The sequence below is a fragment of the Quercus robur genome, chromosome 2 (assembly GCF_932294415.1).
Source record: "Quercus robur chromosome 2, dhQueRobu3.1, whole genome shotgun sequence".
Lineage (NCBI taxonomy): Eukaryota > Viridiplantae > Streptophyta > Magnoliopsida > Fagales > Fagaceae > Quercus > Quercus robur.
The window spans coordinates 31,819,232-31,839,095 of record NC_065535.1 but is presented as its reverse complement, the minus strand read 5'-3'; the positions used below and the strand labels follow the sequence as shown (position 1 = coordinate 31,839,095).

At 37.4% G+C, this 19,864-nt stretch overlaps 1 long non-coding RNA gene across 1 annotated transcript; it reads right to left on the bottom strand.

Annotated features, from left to right (window-relative positions):
- Window positions 1-16,706: 16,706 nt before the first annotated feature.
- Window positions 16,707-18,972, bottom strand: LOC126713347 (uncharacterized). The gene is made up of 3 exons (XR_007651324.1): window positions 18,691-18,972; window positions 18,058-18,326; window positions 16,707-17,371 (listed from the first exon to the last, which is right to left on the bottom strand). It is a non-coding gene; the product is annotated as an uncharacterized LOC126713347 (long non-coding RNA).
- Window positions 18,973-19,864: the final 892 nt, after the last annotated feature.

Here is a 19,864-nt window from a genome sequence, read left to right as displayed (position 1 = left end):
TCTGATTCAATGTTCTTGTTTACAGGATACAGCCCAAAGATCATCAGCGCTCGAGACTTATCAACCTACTGATATCCAAGGAACTATCAAGTGCTAATCAAAGTAATCACTGATCACCTCAGTAAATTGAGAAATTTTTATGTATAGGCTTTGGATAAATGGGGACGAAGGTACAGGGATTTTTATGAGGGCCGAAATGTAATTGGGGAAAGTGACTGGAAAATATTATATATATTGAAAATACAAGCATTTTTAGCCTATGGCCCATATTGAACTTGAATTCTCATATATTAATAATATAAATAAATAAATAAATAAATAAATAAAAGAAGGGCTCTTCAGGCCAAGGTCAAGGATTACCAATGCAAACAATGTTTCACTTTTACCATAGCAAAAAAAGGGCAAGGGCTGGCCTTTTTATAGGCTAAGAGCACCCACAACAGATGTTTTATAAAAAATGTCATTTTGACACATCAAAAACCTACTTTATTATTTTACCACATCATTTTACAATATCTTATTTATCAGATGTTTTATCATTCAATTCTATATATTAAAATAATACTTACTATACATTAAAATAATATATTAACTCCTCCCACCAAACACCAAGAAAAAGAGAATAGAGAGAAAGTCAAAAAGGATGAGAGAGAAATGAATAAAAAACTTTTTCTTTTTTTTAGCATTCTTGTCCGCACCATTCCAAAATGGATTGGTACCATTCACATGCGGCAAAAATTATGAGATTTAGAACATCTCATATGCATGCTTTAAGGAAAACTTCCTTATCAATCCGAATAGATTGGCAATATCTCTTATTAGTCGTCATATGGCAAAGTGGTCCACTTGTCCTACTGCTCGGAAATCATGCAGTTTGCTGATTCTATAATCTTGGGGCTTGTAGTTAGTGCGGTGATGATATTCCCTTATTGATTAGATCATATGTCGCACGGAAAAATCGTAGGTCGCTGTTAATGGTATATACGAGAAAGTGATGTTTGGGATATTATAATTACCCATTTGTTATTAAAAAATATATTTAATAAAATAAATACTCATTCGCAAATTCACTCCATAGTGGGAAAATGTACTATATTATATTATAAAAATAAAATATTATAATAAAAATTTTGTTGGTTTTTTTTTTAAAATAGGGCATGTTGTTTAAAAGTATTTTTTATTTTTATAAGTTTTATGTAATGGAATATATAATGTATTTTGCATTCAATAATAAATATATATATATATATATATATGAAAAACACAATTTAATAAATAGATTTAAATTATATAATTATAATATTGTTTTATATAAGTGGAGAAGATGTTATTAAAATGATTTAAAAAAAAAAAAACCCTAATTGGTTGGCATATTAAAAAAAAAATGTACGACCTCCATTCCATCCAACACATGTAACATGTTATATTAAATTTAAATTATTATTTAAGTTTAGAATTATAACATTTTTTTTTTCCTTTCCAAATATAAGTATAATGCATGTATTATTGAAACTTGAATTTTAAGGTGATTTTTTTGAATATTTATCACTTTCATTGTTTTTTAGGGCTCATATCTCTAATTTCTAATGTCTATATATATATATATATATATTGTATTTTTTATCCCAAAATTAAATAGTTTGGCCAAAATAGAATAAAATTTCATACTTTTCAACCGAAAAAAAAGAAAAAAAAAAGGAATATTTGAGTCCAAAATGGAAAAGGCAACATATAAAAAGAATTAATTTAAGGCCCAATTAGTTCAAAATAGACCGTATGGAGTCTATGGACCGATGGGATCAAAGTGGACCGATTGGGACCAAATGGACCAAAGTGGACAAAATTGGACTGAGGTGAACCGATGTGAGCCAAATGGACTAAAGGCTACATTGTTGTGGCTTAAGAGGAACATAGCAACAATAAATGCTACGCTTCAGTTTTAAGATATTATATATATTTGTAAGACTTATATGTAATAAAATTTGTACTAACGACAATATCACTAAAAAATAATCAGGAATGTGTTTATTATGTTATTGATGTGAAACTAACCAATCATGTCACTTTGTAAACTTTTTGATAAAAATTGATATCATTGAAGTGTTCTTTTTGCCATTAAAAATTTAAATGAGAACATTCATAAGATGCATTATTTAAAAAAACTTATTGTGTGGTTAATATTAATTAAAAAAAGGCTTAAATGACTTCATATACTAATAGATTTGGAAAAAAATAAAAATAAATTAACTAATTTAGTTATTTACGAATAGACCTTACAATTGAAATGAACTGAAGTGGATCAAAATACTACGCTGATGTGGCTTAACAAAAGTATAGTAATAATAAATGCTACGTTTCGACTTTTAAATATTATATAAATGTATGACTAATTACTAAAAAAGAATGGTTAAAATATTTATTTGAAATTTTCTTTATATATATATATATATTCTTTATTATTCTAATATAAAAAATCAATAATAAAAACAAAAATAAATTGAATCTACACCTTGCAAGTGACTTCATAAAATAGATTCACTAATTTCACATTTCATCTGAGTTATTATGTTGTTGAACATTAATTATATTTATTATCATGTCAATTTTTAAGTATTTTGTAATTATAAAGGAGATGAGGTAATACCATTGTTCATGCCTCATTTTTTTTTTCCTATGCCTCAAAAGGCCAACCTCAAAATGTTAGGCTAATGGTTTTTTAATTGTCCACATGTGTGTCAAATGACTGTTGTTGGTGAATTTAACAGTAGGGTAACCAAAGTATCAATTTGGCACATTTGTGAATTTTAGGGAGTAAATTGGCTAAAATAAAAGGTCAAGGGGTGTAATAGCCACTATTCCAAAGTTCAAGAAGTATCATGATATTTTCCTGTATATTATATATGAGGTAATGTTAAAGCTAACTCAATACATTTTGAAGTCTAAGGCAATAATTTTAAATGAGACACTTTTTTTAATATTTAATTACTCCATTTATCCCAAATTTTGGGATATCCCAAAATTATGTCCTGTTTGTAAAGTCAAACACCATTAATTTATTAACATTCCCTTTATGTCCTTAATTTATTTGTGGGAGCATTTTTTTTATTAAAAAAAAAATTAAAAACCTAAATTTTGAAATCCACTAAAGATATTGTTTTACCACAAGTAGAGTTTCTAATCTACTGTATTAAATTTGATTTAAAGATAAAGATTGAATTTGGATTAGGCTTGGTGGCTATAGAATTTGGATTTGAATATAAGTTTGCAAATTGTAAGAGTAGTACACTAATAGAATTTGAAATCTACAATAACTTTGAAAATTGCTTGGCAATTGGAGCCAATATTAGAAATTTTTTTTCTTAAATAATTTTTTGGTAAATTTTTTAAGGGTAATTTATGAAATTTCTAATTTTAAAAAAAGAAAAAAGAAAAAGAGATAAGGCAGTTAATAATATTTCCTTAAATAATTGGATTTTTCTAACTAGGCCAAATAATTTAGGACGGAAGGAGTAGTCATTTTGCGTCTCAATACAACATTTAAATGCTTCTCACTTCTTAACCTAGAAAATTATTAATTGAGTTTTTGTATTTAAATTTTATTAACATATACTTTTCAATTGATAATATAACTAACGTATTCTATCTAAAGTATGATTTTATCAATTTTAATTTTAAAAAATTATTTATGCCAAAACAATTATTGGGATGGGCCCTTTCTTTTTTTTTTTTTTTTAATAAATTAAAATCACTTACAAGATGAGACTTATTTTAATTAGGATGAGACCTATTTTTTATTGGCGATAAGGCTTTTATTTTGGGGGGCGGGGGGTGGGATCTTAAGCTTAGGCCTTGAGGAGCCATTGAGTGATTTGTTTTAAGCTTTAAAGATCAGTTGAGTGTACAGAAGCACTTGATCAAAAAAAAAAAAAAAAAAGTGTACAGAAGCACAAGATCAGTTGAGTGTGCCAGCTCCAATTCAGTCTCCACCGCAACAGACATGGCAGCCTCCGCAGGGAAATTTCTTCATACTGAATTTTGATGGCACTTGCTTTGATGAGGGAGCTGCTTCGGGCTATGGAGCTGTGATTAGGAATGAAAAGGGCAAAGTAATGGCTGCTCTTGCTGCGAAGGGCGGTGCTGTAAGGGATAGTGAAGAGGTGGAAGTGATGGCATGTCGTAAAGCCCTCGAGTTTGCAATAGACGCTGGCTTCATGGAGATAATCTTGGAAGGTGATAGTGCGTTGGTGATGCAGATGGTTTCCCAGGCTCAACCGAATCTGTCACGGCTTGGATTATTTTATGAGGATATTTGGTGCTTGGTTGCAGGTTTCAGATCCATTTTGACAAATTGTGTTAGGCGCATTGCTAATAGTGTCGCTCATGCTTTGGCTAGATACGCTAGATCAATTGATAATGATATTGTTTGGTTGGAGGAGGATTCTCCACCTGTGGTGGATGCCTTGTATTTGGATGCTAGTTCTCTAAATTAATGAAAATTGGTTAGTTCCGGCTTAAAAAAAATACTACTAAAGTCCTTAAAAGCAAAATGTTACGATCCCAAAAAGAGGTTGCTTGTCTTGGTAAGGTTTTCTCTGTAAACCCCTGCCAAGCCATGGCACTGTAGTCCCTTCCTTTGGAAGGAGAGTCTGTCCCTTGCATTAACAGTGTTAGTGCAAGGCTAGTTTGGGTTTTTTCCTGGGGATTGGGAAACACCACAAGAGCTTAGTGCTGGATCTCCTTCCCTAGACATGGAAGATTTAACAAAACACTGGAGTTCTTTATCTCTGTCGGAAAATGAGGGCCTCGGTCTAAACCTTAAAAGCGAACAAGCAGTCAATGAAGTCGGTATCGTCGCGAGATTCCTAACCAGACGCCCTTTGAACCTTGAAGCAATTGCCAACACTTTTTCTCCTCTGTGGCGATCTAAATCGGGTTTCAAAGTCAGAAACATTGGGAACCATGCGACCCTTTTTTCTTTTGACAATAACTTAGATGTTGAGCGTATTCTCTCGTCGGAGCCTTGGAGCTTCGACAAACACATTATGGTCCTATCTCGATACGACAAGGAAAACCCAACCATTGTCTCCGAACTAAATAAGGTTGCATTTTGGGTTCAAGTTTATGATATTCCCTTAAGGTTCAGGAACAAAGAAGTTGCAGAGCAGATTTGTGAGATAGTTGGAACAATCCTTCACCCCAGCGGAGACTCAGATTATGAGGGAGGGAGTTTCATAAGGGTCAGAGTCATGGTTGATATATCCAAACCTCTCTGTAGAGGCCGACGCATATCGCTTGAAGATGGGAAAACGCATTGGGTCTCCTTCAAGTACGAACGCCTCCCCAACCTCTGTTATTGGTGCGGTTGTCTCACCCATAATGATAGGGACTGTGAGAAATGGATTGCGAGCGAAGGAAGCCTAAATCCTGATGAACAACAATTCGGGTCATGGTTACGTGCTCCTCCTTTTCTTTCTTCAAGGAAAAATGTTATTTCAGTTCAAGGTTTCTTTTCGAAGAAAAAACAGAGCGCAGCAACTCACCCCACCACCGACCCTCAACAACCCTCCCCTCCGGCTAGAAAACAACATCCCTCCTCCGAAACTCCGCCACATCCCCCGAGGACATCCGCTGTGATTCCTGACAAGGAAAAATCTGAAGCTGTCAAGGCAGCGGATTTTCCGCTTCAAAAACATTTTGTTAGTTCCGAGGAGGTTCTCCCGCTGAAATTTTCGAACCATGGGGACTTCGAAAAGGTAATCCAAGACCTTGACAGTGACATTCACTGTTTTGACAGGACAGAGTCTTCCCCATTGGTCCCAAAAAACGCCTTACCCGTGGAAGATCAGAGTAACCCGCCACACCAAGCCCAATCAGCGGGTCCAACGGCTGTATGTTCTCAGGCCCAGCCCAACGAGCCCATTCCCCTAAGTGATCTAACGAATCTGGACTCAGACACCACGATGACCAAAACCCAGTCTGAAGGCAAATGGTTAAGAATTCAAAGGCCGGCCCAACTCAAGGAAAATCAAAACCCCGTTGTTACCTTAGGTAAGCGCTTCTCCATTGATCATCTAGATTCCTCCATTCCTCCAAAACGCAGAGGCCGTATCGGCGCTGCACAAGATGAAATCTCTTTACCAGAGGCGGTGGCTGACATCCAGCCCCGCCGTAAGAGATGAGTTGGCTCGTCTGGAACGTGCGTGGGCTTGGGAACCTGCGCACATCCCGAGAGCTCGAGGTAGTCACTCAAGCACAAGTCCCCTCTGCCCTGTTTTTGGCCGAAACGTGGGTAGGTGAAGCTAGGCTGTGTCGTTTATGCAATGAGTTGAAGTTTGATCACTGTTGGATCAGTCCAAGCGCCGGTAAGACTGGTTGTTTGGCTTTGTTCTGGAAAAAATCTCTTACGATTGAAGTGATGTCTTGTTCGCCGAACCACATCGATGCGTCTGTTGGGAAAAGATCAGAGTCCCAATGGCGTTTCTCCGGTGTTTATGGGTTTGCCGACAAGGCCAGGAAGCACGAGACTTGGTCCCTTCTCCGTGACCTCCACCGGCGATCCCCTTTGCCGTGGATGTGCGCCGGAGATTTCAATGAGATTCTCTGGTCCCATGAGAAGCTTGGCTTGGGTGCTAGACAAGAAGGAATGATGAAGGACTTCAGAGACGCTTTGGACGTTTGTGGGCTTATGGACCTCGGTTTCGTGGGGGATAAATTCACCTGGCGAGGCAAACGCGTTGGCGGTTTGGTCCTTGAAAGGTTGGATAGGGCGGTGGCGGACAATGCTTGGTTCTCTCTGTTCCCCGGCACCAAGGTTCAACACCTCCGCACCCATTCCTCCGACCACAAAGCCATTCTGATCAAGCTGGAAGGTATTTCTCCCCATCCTGATCGCCCTTTTAAATTTGAGCAGATGTGGCTTAGTGAGGAAGGGTGTAGCAAAACCGTTACCTTGGCTCGGGGGCCTACTTCGTTGAATGCCTCTATGGTGCATATTGCCTCAAAGATCAGAGTGTGTGGTGAGAAGCTCCTGGATTGGAGCCGGAATTCTTTTGGCAGTGTGAGGAAGCAACTTGAATCAAAAGGCAAGCAACTCTCCAAGGCTGAGTCTAATGTTGCCAGGGGTTATCTTGACTACGAAGTGGTTAAAGTCCTAAGAGCTGAACTCAATGATCTTTTAGACAAAGAGAGTAAAATGTGGCAACAGAGGTCCAGAGCTCTTTTCCTCAAATGTGGGGACCGAAACACAAGTTTCTTCCATAGTAAGGCCTCTCATAGGTGCAGAAGGAATAAAATCTCTGGCCTTAAGAACTCTGTCAATTCTTGGTGCACGGAGAGCAGCGAGATCAAAGAGATTGCCTTTGATTACTATCGCACATTATTTACTTCTTCCCAACCTTCTGACCTTTCTGCTGTATTGGAGGCAGTTCAACCCTCTACCTCTGAAGACATGAATACTCGCCTCCTTAGGCCCTTCACCAGAGCAGAAGTTGATATAGCGATAAAAGAGATGAAGCCCATCACAGCCCCAGGCCCCGACAGTATGCCTCCTCTTTTTTATCAGTCTTTTTGGTCGTTAATTGGCAATGATATCTGTGCTGCTGTGCTTGATTGTCTAAACAACTGTAAAATCCCTAAGGAAATAAACTGTACAAACATTACCTTGATCCCTAAAGTTAAATCCCCTGAATTCATTACTGATTTCAGGCCAATTAGCCTGTGTAATGTAGTATACAAAATTGTTGCTAAGGTCCTAGCTAACAGACTGAAAGCTATCCTACCTCATGTGATATCTGAAAACCAAAGTGCCTTCCAAGCTGGCAGGGTTATTACTGACAACATCCTCATGGCTTTTGAAACCTTGCATTACATGAAACACCATCAAAAGGGTAAGTCGGGGTTTATGGCTTTGAAGTTAGACATGAGCAAAGCCTACGATCGTGTAGAATGGATTTTCCTTGAGAGTATCATGAAAAGAATGGGTTTTGATGTCAAGTGGGTTAATCTTATCATGGAATGCATTTCGACTGTCACTTATTCTGTTCTTATTAATGGTGAGCCAACCCAAGTGATCCATCCCTCTAGAGGTTTACGTCAAGGGGACCCTTTGTCGCCTTACTTATTCCTTTTGTGCTCTGAGGGTCTCCATTTTTTGCTCCAGAGGGCAGCGGAAGCCAGGCAGATTCGAGGTGTATCCATCTGCAAAAAGGGCCCTCGATTGACTCACCTATTTTTCGCGGACGATAGCTTGATTTTCTGTAAAGCCTCGCTTGTTGAATGCCAAAAAATCCAAGACCTATTGGAATGCTATGAAAGAGCTTCCGGTCAAAAGCTGAACCGGAACAAGACCGGCCTCTTTTTCAGCAAATCTACCCCTTCCAACATTCTGGACCAGATCAAATCTTCGCTTGGTGTGCAGGAGATTAAGCAATTTGAGCGCTATCTCGGCCTTCCCTCACTAGTTGGGAGGAAGAAGAAAGCTAGCTTGCTCTATATTAAGGAAAAAGTAGCAGCTAAACTCCAAGGTTGGAAAGAACAACTCCTTTCCCAAGCCGGTAGGGAAGTTCTCCTCAAATCGGTGATTCAGGCGATCCCAACCTTTGCTATGGGCTGCTTCAAACTCCCCCTCACTCTCCTCTCCGATATTGAGGCGTTAATTAGAAATTTCTGGTGGGGTCAAAGGGGGAATCAAAGAAAGATACACTGGTCTAAGTGGAAAACTCTGTGCCAGCCAAAAAGTTTAGGAGGGCTGGGTTTTAAGGAGCTCCAGAAATTCGATGTTGCCATGCTGGGTTTTAAGGAGCTCCAGAAATTCAATGTTGCCATGCTGGCAAAGCAGGTATGGCGACTAGCGGACAACCCAAACTCTTTGTTCCATAAATTCTTTAAGGAAAAGTTCTTCCCAAATGGCTCCATTTTTGATGCTAAAGAGGGTAACGACTCTTTTGCTTGGAAGAGCATCTTAAAAGGCAGAGACGTCATCAGCAAAGGGCTGCAATAGAGGGTGGGGAATGGTGCCTTAATCCGGATCTACCATGATAGATGGCTCCCCGATCCTTTCAACAAGAAAATAGTGTCCCCTAGTGACTTCCTCGGCTTGGATGCCCAGGTGGCTGTCCTAATTGATAAAGAAAGGAGGTGTTGGCTCCGGGATGCTATTGACAACATTTTCATGCCTCATGAGGCTGCCATTATTAAATCCATCCCCCTCAGCTTTTGTGATTGTGAAGATAGGTTGTTCTGGCCCCACTCTCCGGATGGCAAATACACTGTTTGTTCGGCTTACAGACTCCTTATGGATGAAGAGTTGAGTGACTCCCCCTCTCCATCTGATTTAACCCCTACCAAGAAAATTTGGAAGGGCATTTGGAGTCTTCATGTTCCGAACAGAGTTAAGACCTTGCTTTGGAGAGCGGGTTCAGATTCTCTCCCCTCTAAGGCCAATCTTTTAAAACGTAAAGTGCTTGTTGTTGACACTTGTCCCGGCTGTAATAGGGAGAGCGAAACCTCCTTTCACGCCCTTTGGTCCTGCACTGAATTAACCTCAGTTTGGGAGGGCTCCTTTGGCTGGTTAAAGAGGCTCTCCAAAGACTGCAACTCTTTTTTGGATGTCTTTCAACTTTGTCTTTCTCAAAAGGACCTTGTTGATTTGTTTGCCATGACTGTGTCTCAGATTTGGACTCGCAGAAATCAACTTAGAGTTGGTGACAGTTCAGCCCCTCTGTGTAAACTACTCCCCTTAGCCTCGGACAACCTGCTGGAATTCCAAAGAGCCTCGGCTGTAATCCCAGCAGCCAAAAAGGCTCTCTCCAGCGCCAAATGGCTCCCCCCTCCTTTGGGCTGGTTCAAGGTGAACTTCGATGGGGCTATTTTCAAGGAGAAATGCCTAGCCGGTATAGGCTGCATCATTCGAAATGACAAAGGTCTTGTAATGGCTGCCTTTACACAAGTTATTCCGCTGCCTACATCTGTAGAGATGGTGGAAGTGTTGGCAGCGCGCAGCGCCATTGGTTTTGCGCTAGAACTTCGTCTTGATCAGATTATTTTGGAGGGCGATTCAGAAACTTGCATTAATGCGCTATCCAAAGGTGGTTGGGAGTCTTCAAGCTTCGGGCACATCATCAAGGATATCAATTTCTCCGCTTCAGCTTTTGGGAGGTTATCCTTTAGTCACACCCGTAGGCTAGGGAACATAGTTGCCCATAAACTAGCAAGATCAGCTTGTAATTTTCCTTTTTTTCATGCTTGGATGGAAGACATCCCCCCTAATATTGCCTCTGTGTATGCCTCTGAGTTGCAGTAATGAATTTGCTTCCCCCTTGTTTCAGGGGTGGTTTCTAAAAAAAAAAGCAAAATGTTACCATCTGTTTTAAAAAGTAAAAAAAAAAATAGAAAAAAATATATATATATATATATATAAATATATATGAATATAAAAAAAAAATTAAAAAAAAACCCTTAGGTCCACACTTCACTCTTTTTCTCTCAGCAGAAAAAAAAAAAAAAGATCTTTTATTTATTTATTTTTAGAGAACAATTTGGAATTAAACTAATGTGAGTTAAGGCCCCTCAATGAAGTCTAATTTTAGAATTAAACTCGTTGATAATTTTGAATTCTTTTGTTTTTTAATTTATTGTGATCTCCTCCGGAATACATGGCAATATGGCATCTGTCTTCTTGTTATGAATGTTTTATTATGCGATATATATTGATGCCCTTTCGTCGTGTATACAGTGTCAGCTTTTTTACAATTGTCGTCTTTAAGGGGCCAATAATCAAGTGCAACTTCATTTGCATTGTTCATATATTAGTCTTGTGAGTTGTGGCAAATTTCACGTTAAAATGAAAAGAGTTTTTATTTCTGGATAATTTAATTTTCAGGTAAAACTACAAAATTAGTCAATGAGTTGGATTTGATAGTCCAGCTTAATTTCTCCTCTCTCTTACAGTTTAGGGAGAATTATCTACTGTTAGGTATGTTATTTACATGTCTCAGTCACCCAAAGAGACATGGATGTAACCAAATTTAGGACTTCAGAGAAAGACGCACACATAAATGTGAAAGCAATGGAATTGTTCTACAAGAAAAGTAACAAACACTCTAAATCTAATGGGAAATACCGAAAAAAGAAAAAAGAAGAAGAAAACACTCAAATCTTGTGGCTAAAATGGGCATTTGCCCATTTCTCACAAACTTTCTTGCATTTTGTCCATTTTCTCAAACTATTCAGGGAAATACTCTTGTTTTGAAACTCGATAATGTGAGGGTCGATTTTTCATATGAAATTCGATTATCCTTTAAGCGAGTTACTAAAAAACTTGATATTCATATGGTCGAGTTAGTTTGAGCGTTGTGCCATGTTGGCAAAACAGACATGGCTTTTTCCAATAAAAAAATGCTTGTGTGAACATGCATAACTCAGTAAGTAGAAAATCGAGTTTGCCTTAACAATTTGAATCCCTAACGTCTCACAACACCTATTCACTCTCTCCCTATACACTCTCCCTCGCTCTCTGCTCTACGATCACTGTTCCCCACTCTCCCCCACTCTCCTTTAGTCTCACTCTCCCTATCTAGTCTCCCTCACCCTCTTCGATCAGTCGTCGTTGTCGGAACCCTGGTGCTTCCATCGAACCCTCACCGTACCCGCCACCGTTGATTACAGGTATGTTGCTCTCCTTTGATATCTTTTCTGATTTTGGGTAATATTAGGTTTTGTTTTATGTGGGATTTTGATTATTTTGTTGAAACTTACCTAAAGGTAGTAAATTTACTAATGAAGCTGAGAATTTTGTTGTCTTTTATATGCTGCAATGATGATCTAAAGTATTTCTTGTTATATGATTATGTTTGTGTTATTTTCTCATTAATGAGTTTAAATGTTCTTGTGATATTGTTGGAATTGGGGTTTTGATGGGGGGTTTTGGCAAATCAATTGGTGGTGTTGTGGTGATATTTCTGGGTTTGTGTAAAATGTGTCTTATCCAATTTTGGTTAATATAGGGTTGTGTTTTGTTCGAGATTTTGATGATTTTGTTGAATCTTAGTTAAAATTAGTAAATTTACTAATCAAGAAGACATTTTATTGGGTTCTGTGGACATTGTGTATCAAATCAATTGACTAATTGAAATGCCAAAACCCACAAATAGATGTTTATCCAATCGTAATGAAAATTGATCTAAAATGACATTATAAATGTAATGTGATTGTTTTGTTTAAATACTATGTATAGTGTGTAAAAATTAACTTGTTAAGGGTTGGTTTAATAGTTTTTAAGATCTCATGATATTCATGAGGTTCTAGCTAGCATATTAGAGCCACTTCCAAGGAATTTCTCCCTATAATAACTTGGTATTTGTGAGCCTGAGAGGCTACTTCAAGAGATTAGTTTAATGCTCAAAGAGCTCTAAACGCCCTCATATCTTAACAAGACAAAAAAGAGAGAGAAAGGTCTTGCACAAAAATTACTAGTTTTTGTAAGTGATAATATCCAATATCAATAAAATTGTAAGTGCCACAAGACATAAAATAGAAGCTTGTTTGATCAAATGCTTATGTTCATGATATATCCAATATCAATGATACTGGAAAAGAAACTTTTAAGGTAAACCCTCAAATCCAGGACACTAAGCACTAATAAAGTTGTCTTTAAACTCTTTACGTACCAAAGCAAATCAAAGTTGCACTATCCTTCTAAACTTTTGGTTCTTTTTCTTCTCAATATGGGATTACTATTTTCAATAAAAATCATTATACCTCTGTACTATTTCTTTCTAATCAATGTGGGATTTTCAAAACCAACAAGCCTATGCATATTAACACTTATCCTTTCATGAATTAGGCTCGACAAATTTCAACCATAGAAGTGCTTTATAATGTCCTCCACAAGTGGGACAATTAATGAGTACAAAGTAATTCATGAACTTCTTTGTTGGATTTGGCTTTTCAATCATATCACTTACATTTTTTTTCAAAAATCTTTATCTCTTTCATCTATTACTATCTTCCATTCGTGGTGTTATAACTAAAACACTTCTCTTTGCCTTGTGCTCCATCATAAACATTATGATATGATCCACCTTTAATTGTATCACCGATTGACTTATACAAATTAACTCCTAAAAGTTTTCTATCCTTTTAACATAACCAAATGACCTTTATTAACTTTCATAAATCCACTATATACAAAATATATTCGTGAGCTAGAAAAAACAATTGAAATAAAGAAATCAAATTCTCTTTCCAACTTCAAAAACAGGTCTTAAATCTTAACAAACCCATCAAAAATTTTAATTTTTACCTTTCATAATCTTACAACTTACATTATATGTTAGTTAATATTACAAACTTTAGTCACAAGCTTTGTATATATCAACCAAATATTTATTCCAAAAGCATGTGAAATGACCAGATAAAATCCAAAACACATGATTTTTAAAATCAAATCATACCTTTGGAAACCATTAGAATATCATATCATCATTCCTACTATATGCTACAATAATTGTGGTGTCATTGGAAATTTCAAAGTTGTGTTACTAGACAACTAAAAATGGCTAAGTAGACAAACAAGCATATAGTTCCTCTCTATGTGGCTAAGTAGACAAATGGGTCTATGTTGTTTTGGTGATATCTTTTCTAATTTTGGGTAATAGTAGGTTGTGTTTTATGTGGGATTTTGATTATTTTGTTGAAACTTACTTAAAAGTAGTAAATTTACTAATCATAAAAGGTCAAGTTGCAAACTTGACCTTTTATATGTTTAGAAAATTGGACTGTTTGGCTAATAATAATCTCTCTCAGCCAGTAATCATAAAATTCAAGCATACACTTTCTCTCTATAATTAATAACAATCATTAATCATTTCTAGTTCTATATGTCATGTTGTTTTTGTAGTCATGAATTGACGCATATTAATCAAGCTTGTGTTAATGCGGATCAGTCACGGGTATACATTGGATCAAATGCTTAGATGACATGATTTACTATTGTAATTACATCTTGTCATAGAGTGAATTCTCAATAATTGCTAACAATCTATTTATGTCAGATATGTAGGCATTGGATAGAATGAAGCCTGGACTCGACGATGATACCCAGTTGAGCCGACAGGCGGATCATCGATCAACTCAACTTTGGAGGCGTGCCGTCGCCGAGGTATGTAGTTGTATTATTAATACATCTTCGTTTTATAATTACCTCGTGTGCACTACCTAATGCAATGCTCATCCGTGTGCAGGAGGTGCCTGGAGTCGTAAAGATTCGACGTTGTAAATGTGTACTACTGCAGGGTGGGCTAGACCCATGTATCACATAGTACATAGATGCAGTAGGTTTCACCGGGTTATTCAAGGTTCCTGATATGGAGGTCGACCACGTCTTGATCATGGCCTTGGTCGAGCGGTGGTGTCTGGAGATGCAGACATTCCACTTACCCTATGGAGAAATGGGTATCACCTTGTAAGATATAAAGGTGATGTTGGGGATTTCGGTGGATGGGTTGCCTGTCACTGGGAAGACAAATATGAGCTAGAGTCTATTGTGCCAAGAGTTGTAGGGCCATTAACCTCTGCCCCCGATACCCAAATCAAATGTCTATCCTTATTGGGGCGAGGATAAGATACAAGTGGCTTGATGCACGGGTTGCTGCTTCCCTAGTTGCGGACATCGGTGATGAAGTAGTGCAACGACATGCCTACTGCCACCTACTTGTTTAGATGGGGGCCTTGTTGTTCATGGACAAGTCGGCGAACCGAGTCTCATTCCTGCCTCTGCAGTTCCTCAACCCAATCAGCAATGAGAGACAGTATAGCTGGTGTAGTGCAGCATTGGCTTGGCTCTACAAGCACCTTTGTAGTGCACCGAAGAGGAGCACTATTGTTGGTGCAGCTATGGGTCTATTAAAGGTTCCCACGAATATGCCCAATTGCGAGGCTGCCTTTACTACCAGTGCACTTAAGGCCCCTTGCCATTAGGTACGTTCATTGATTCTCATTATTCAAGCTAAGTTTCTGTTTGGATTAATTATTTATGTGTAATATTATATTATATTTTATTTTGATATAATTAAAAATATGCCAAACTAACAAACAAAAGAAACTTATCAATGCTTAGATACTGAAGTATATGGATGTGAAATATAAAGCAAAGTTTGTTAAATGTAAAGGAAGAGAGAGTTCACTAACGACATTGTTCACAATTCATCACATGAAAGTTCACTAATGAGCATTTGTCGAAACCCCATGTTTGCTAGGTGGAGCGGCCAAAGAGCATTACACAGCATGCCACACACGTCCTTGCTGCGTACCAGATGTCACTGTCTACACTATGAGTAGAGCAAGTATTTGATTTATTTACATCCTCAATTGCATGACCACATTTATTTCACCAAAATTTGAGGTTTTTATTTTTGTTTCCCTCAATTGCATGACCATGTTTTTATTTTTATTTTGTTTCAATTCTTGTATTGTTGTAGGAATGAGTTGATTTAAGAATATTGGTTCCTTTCTAGGTTGGTTATGCTTTTATTGAAGCCTTCTGGTTTATTTAGGATCTATGCTTGGTATTGATCTATACAGAGGTGCGACCGAGGTTCCAACATGTATAATGACCTTAGGTTGACACTAGAGGTTGTCGAGGAGCTGGGCCGACTTAAATTGGCAAATGCACTTGCGGAAGCATCCGACATTGGTACACAGGCCTTGGATCACAGTGAACGAAGTGGGGGGTCTTGAGGGCGTGGACGCTGTGGAGGTGGTTGAGTTGGTCGTGGCCGTATGACTGAGCTGGAACCCATCTACGAGGAAGGGGATGAGTTGGGTGTAGAAGAGTCATGGCTTGAGGGTGATTGGGTTCTGTCTAACGATGGCGGCGGGACACCGTGATGCACATCTGATGTTGGTGCTGGGCCATCCCACATCGCCGGTCATGAGGACACTGTTCTAGCCCAGACTATGTCCCGTGGTGCTAGCACGGACTATGAGGACCCTTTTCGTATGTTGCCCACAGTTTTCAGTGGATTTGCCCATGATGATGGATGCATATTTGTCCCCACACCAGGCATGCCCACCCCACCTCTAATGCATGTGGAGCCCACCATAGGACCTTCATCTCGAATCCCCCACGAAGAGGCTTACAGATTAAGCAGATACCGGGTGAGGACATTGAGCCGGTGGAGGGTTTACGGAGATTGCGACGCCCTCCTGCGCACGCTTCCAATTGTGGGACCGGTGATGGTATGTAATTCATCTACACTTCCCATCTTCTTGAGCTAATTATACTGTGCATTATGTTCATTTAATTATACTGTTGTGTCTGATGAAACAGGTAAGATGAGACTTGTGAGGGCATATGGGTGGAAATGAAAAGGTCATTGAGTAGTCAGAGGGCATGCTTTGTAAGTACTGTGGGTATTGTTTACTGACCCTAAAAAAGAAAAAAGATAAAAGAAATTTGTCTGTGCACTTGTATTTTATTTCATTCATACGTTACACACACATACACCTACCTGTAAGTGTTTGCATGAGCTTATATTTTTTGAGTGAGTGCTTGTGCTTATTAAATGTTGATACATTGACCAAAAGGAGGACTTGTGTCCATTAGTTTTTATATTGCTCATCAATTATTTGATGAGTCAAACCTTTGATAATTTTGGCAAATATGAATAACAGAAACTGTGAATGGAAATAGGGAGGTGTTTCCCATATTAAATTTAGAATGAACACTCTTTTTTTCATTAATAATAATGTCGATAATATAGTCATAGGATCATACACATTAGTTGAATTCACTCACATCACAACGATGATGTATATGAAAAATTATGAATTGTAGATTTGAGTGAAATTTTATTTGACAGTGGTGAGAGAAAGGCAGAAAGCAATTTTTAGTAGGATTTCTAAATACATAGTTAATGTTTACAAAGCCATACTTAAAACCTGTCATTGCTTGCATCACCAATTCTTTTGAAGTTCTGTTGTCGGTCATCCAATTTCCACCCATTTCTGCACTTTTATTTAGTACTGAGCTGAGTATTATATGTTGCCAATAGAAAATTCTTGGATAGTCATACTTTATGCTATTTCAGAACCCATGGGCTACAAGTAGGGTTGTTCACAGCTGCGCTTTTTTCCCTAGAGTTATGAGTGCTTTAGAGGTATTAACTTCGTGATGAGGGTTTTTTTGGTAGAATATGAATTTGCTTTAGTTTCTAGTATACTATTCCAAGGAGTTAAAGTTGAGAGGATTGGAAAATGGGGGAGTAGTAAGTTACTTGCTTCCGTGGAGTTAGAAATGCCAGCCATTTTCCTTGCTTCCACCATGGTTAATTTTTTAGTATCGTGATGGTGAGAATTCATTAAAGTACATGTACTGCGGAAGAGAAAGAGAACCATCAGTTGAAAAATTGAGAAGTATAAGCAAGGCTTATGATTGCATCTATGTTGTAAATAAAAAAGGTAATGAGGATTATAGAGTGTTATATTGATTGTAATCTAGGTATTTGTTTCCTTCTAATGGTGCATGGACCAGTTTATGTTGGGGTTGAAGTGTTTTAACATTGGTTCATTGACATAGGACTGCAACAAAAGGTTGAATTGCAAGATTTAGGTTGCTGGAATTTACCTGATAGCAGGTTTGTTGTATTTAGGATAACTGAGATTAGGGTTTTTATTGATGAAGAGGTATTGGAAAATAGAAGGAAATATGAGATTTCTAATGGTGAGAAAGAATAGTAGGATTTGGGGATGAAACAAAGGGGGAGAACTAGGATTTGAGTTTATTTAGTGCTGTGAGCAGTTATCCGAGAACATTATTTTAGCCTTTTGTGTATTTTGGGGTTAGTAAAAGTTTTTCTCTATTTCTAGAATTGTCAGCAATGCAACCAAGTACATCACCATAACATAAAGTCAAATGTAGGTACAAAGATATAAAGGCTATCATTTCTTCTCCATATATGTGAAGTCATATATGCAATAGCAACCTTTGAACATACAGAAATGAAACAAAACAGAAAGAGATTTCTTGAATTTTTTTTTAAAGAGAGAGAAGATGATTACCATCGAGTCCACTACTTGTTACACAATTTCAGGGCCAGAAAGTTTTGAACAGGGCAGGATTGTCCTTGGCTTAATTTGTTCTGTGTGAGAAGTCAAATGATTGAGAAGTTAAATATACAATTGGATTCCACTCCTATGTTCTTTCCCTCCTATACTCATGTTTTTGCTGCCTCATGTTCACACAAGGACTCCACGGCCAAAATTCAAGAAGCAAGGGCCACAGCTTTAGCAGAGAGAGAAAGTGCCAAATTACCAACCTTTGGAAAAACCTAGAGTTCATAAACTTGGATTATGTTTTGAGTAGAACAACCTACATTATAAAAGTGGGTAAAGTAATAAAAATAATAGTATCCTTTAATCAAATGGGTATTCAAGCAAAAAGACAAATCTTAATTGGTAATTTTCAATTGAGTAATAGATAAAAATGCAATCCAATCTATATTTGAATTTGAGCTTTAATGAACAAATTAGATTCATTCAGTCAGTCTCTCGTTCTTCTTTGACTTCAAAGTCAGTCTTCACATCAATGATTCAACATGTAAATAAAATTATGTGTGCACTGAAAGAAAGAATTTTGTTTTGGCAGGAAAATAATAAGAAGCATATCACAATCAAATGATGGAAATCTTTTACCTTCGAAATATTTGGAGATGAGAAACAGGCTCCAGTTGTAGAAGGCGCGACAAGATCCAAGCAAATTAAAAAAACTTGCAGATAAGAAGATCCAGAAGTTAGGTGGTTTGAGCATTAGCAGCCTAACTTATAAAAAAAAAAAGGTGGGGAGGAAAGGTAAGAAAAATGATAGATACCTAAAACTCTGATTGGTTTATATATATAAAATTGAGAGACAAGAAATGCAATTTGGATGGAGATTTTTTTATAAAATATCATTGACCTTGGAATTGTGCATGTCTAGATACACTAGACTCAAAATCAAAACTGTGGTTGAACATAATACCTTAATAATAAGCAAAGTCTGGTAGTGTTTAGACTGTCAGTTGGTATGGTACTCCAACTGTTAAAAATATCTTCTCCATTTTTGTAATTATTAGCAAAGAAACCAAATGCATCACCTCCTTAACTAATTTTTAGGTATAAAGATGTAAATTTTTAAGAGAAGAAAATCAAGTTACATTATCCTTTTCTTCTCCATATATATGAAGAAACCATGCACTCAAGAGACTCAACTAAAGTCCTTTGGAGATACATTAAAAAAAAAAAAATAGAATATAAGGAGAATTCCTAAATGCAAATAAAAAAGAAAAAATGATTGCAAATGAGTTAACAACTTTGACACAATTTGAACAAGGTTTGAATTTTGCATTTGTTCCTTGCCTTAATCCATAATAATTAAAAAAAATCTAATGAAAACCCCATATACTTAACCCGATTTTTAGGAAATCGAGTTATTCAGAAGACCCTTCTGGGCACTTGGATTCCTCCCTGGATTGTGTCTGGATCGGTCTAAAGTCCTGGACTGGACTTGGAACCAAAGGACGTAACTCGATTTTTATGTGATCGAGTTACGTTACATGTAACCTGATTATCAGGAAATTGAGTTATTTAGAGGACCCTTCTAGACAGTTGGATTCCTCGTAGATTGCATTTGGATCGGTCCAAAGTCCTGGACTAGACCTGGAACCAAAGGGCCTAACTCGATTTTGTGCTTATCGAGGTGCTTAGTAACTCGATTCCTAAATCATCGAGTTACATGTAACTCGATTAACTATAAATCGAGTTATGCCCTAACCCATGATGATAAGTTCACCAGTTCTGCAGAATCTATAGCAATTTGTTGTTGACATTT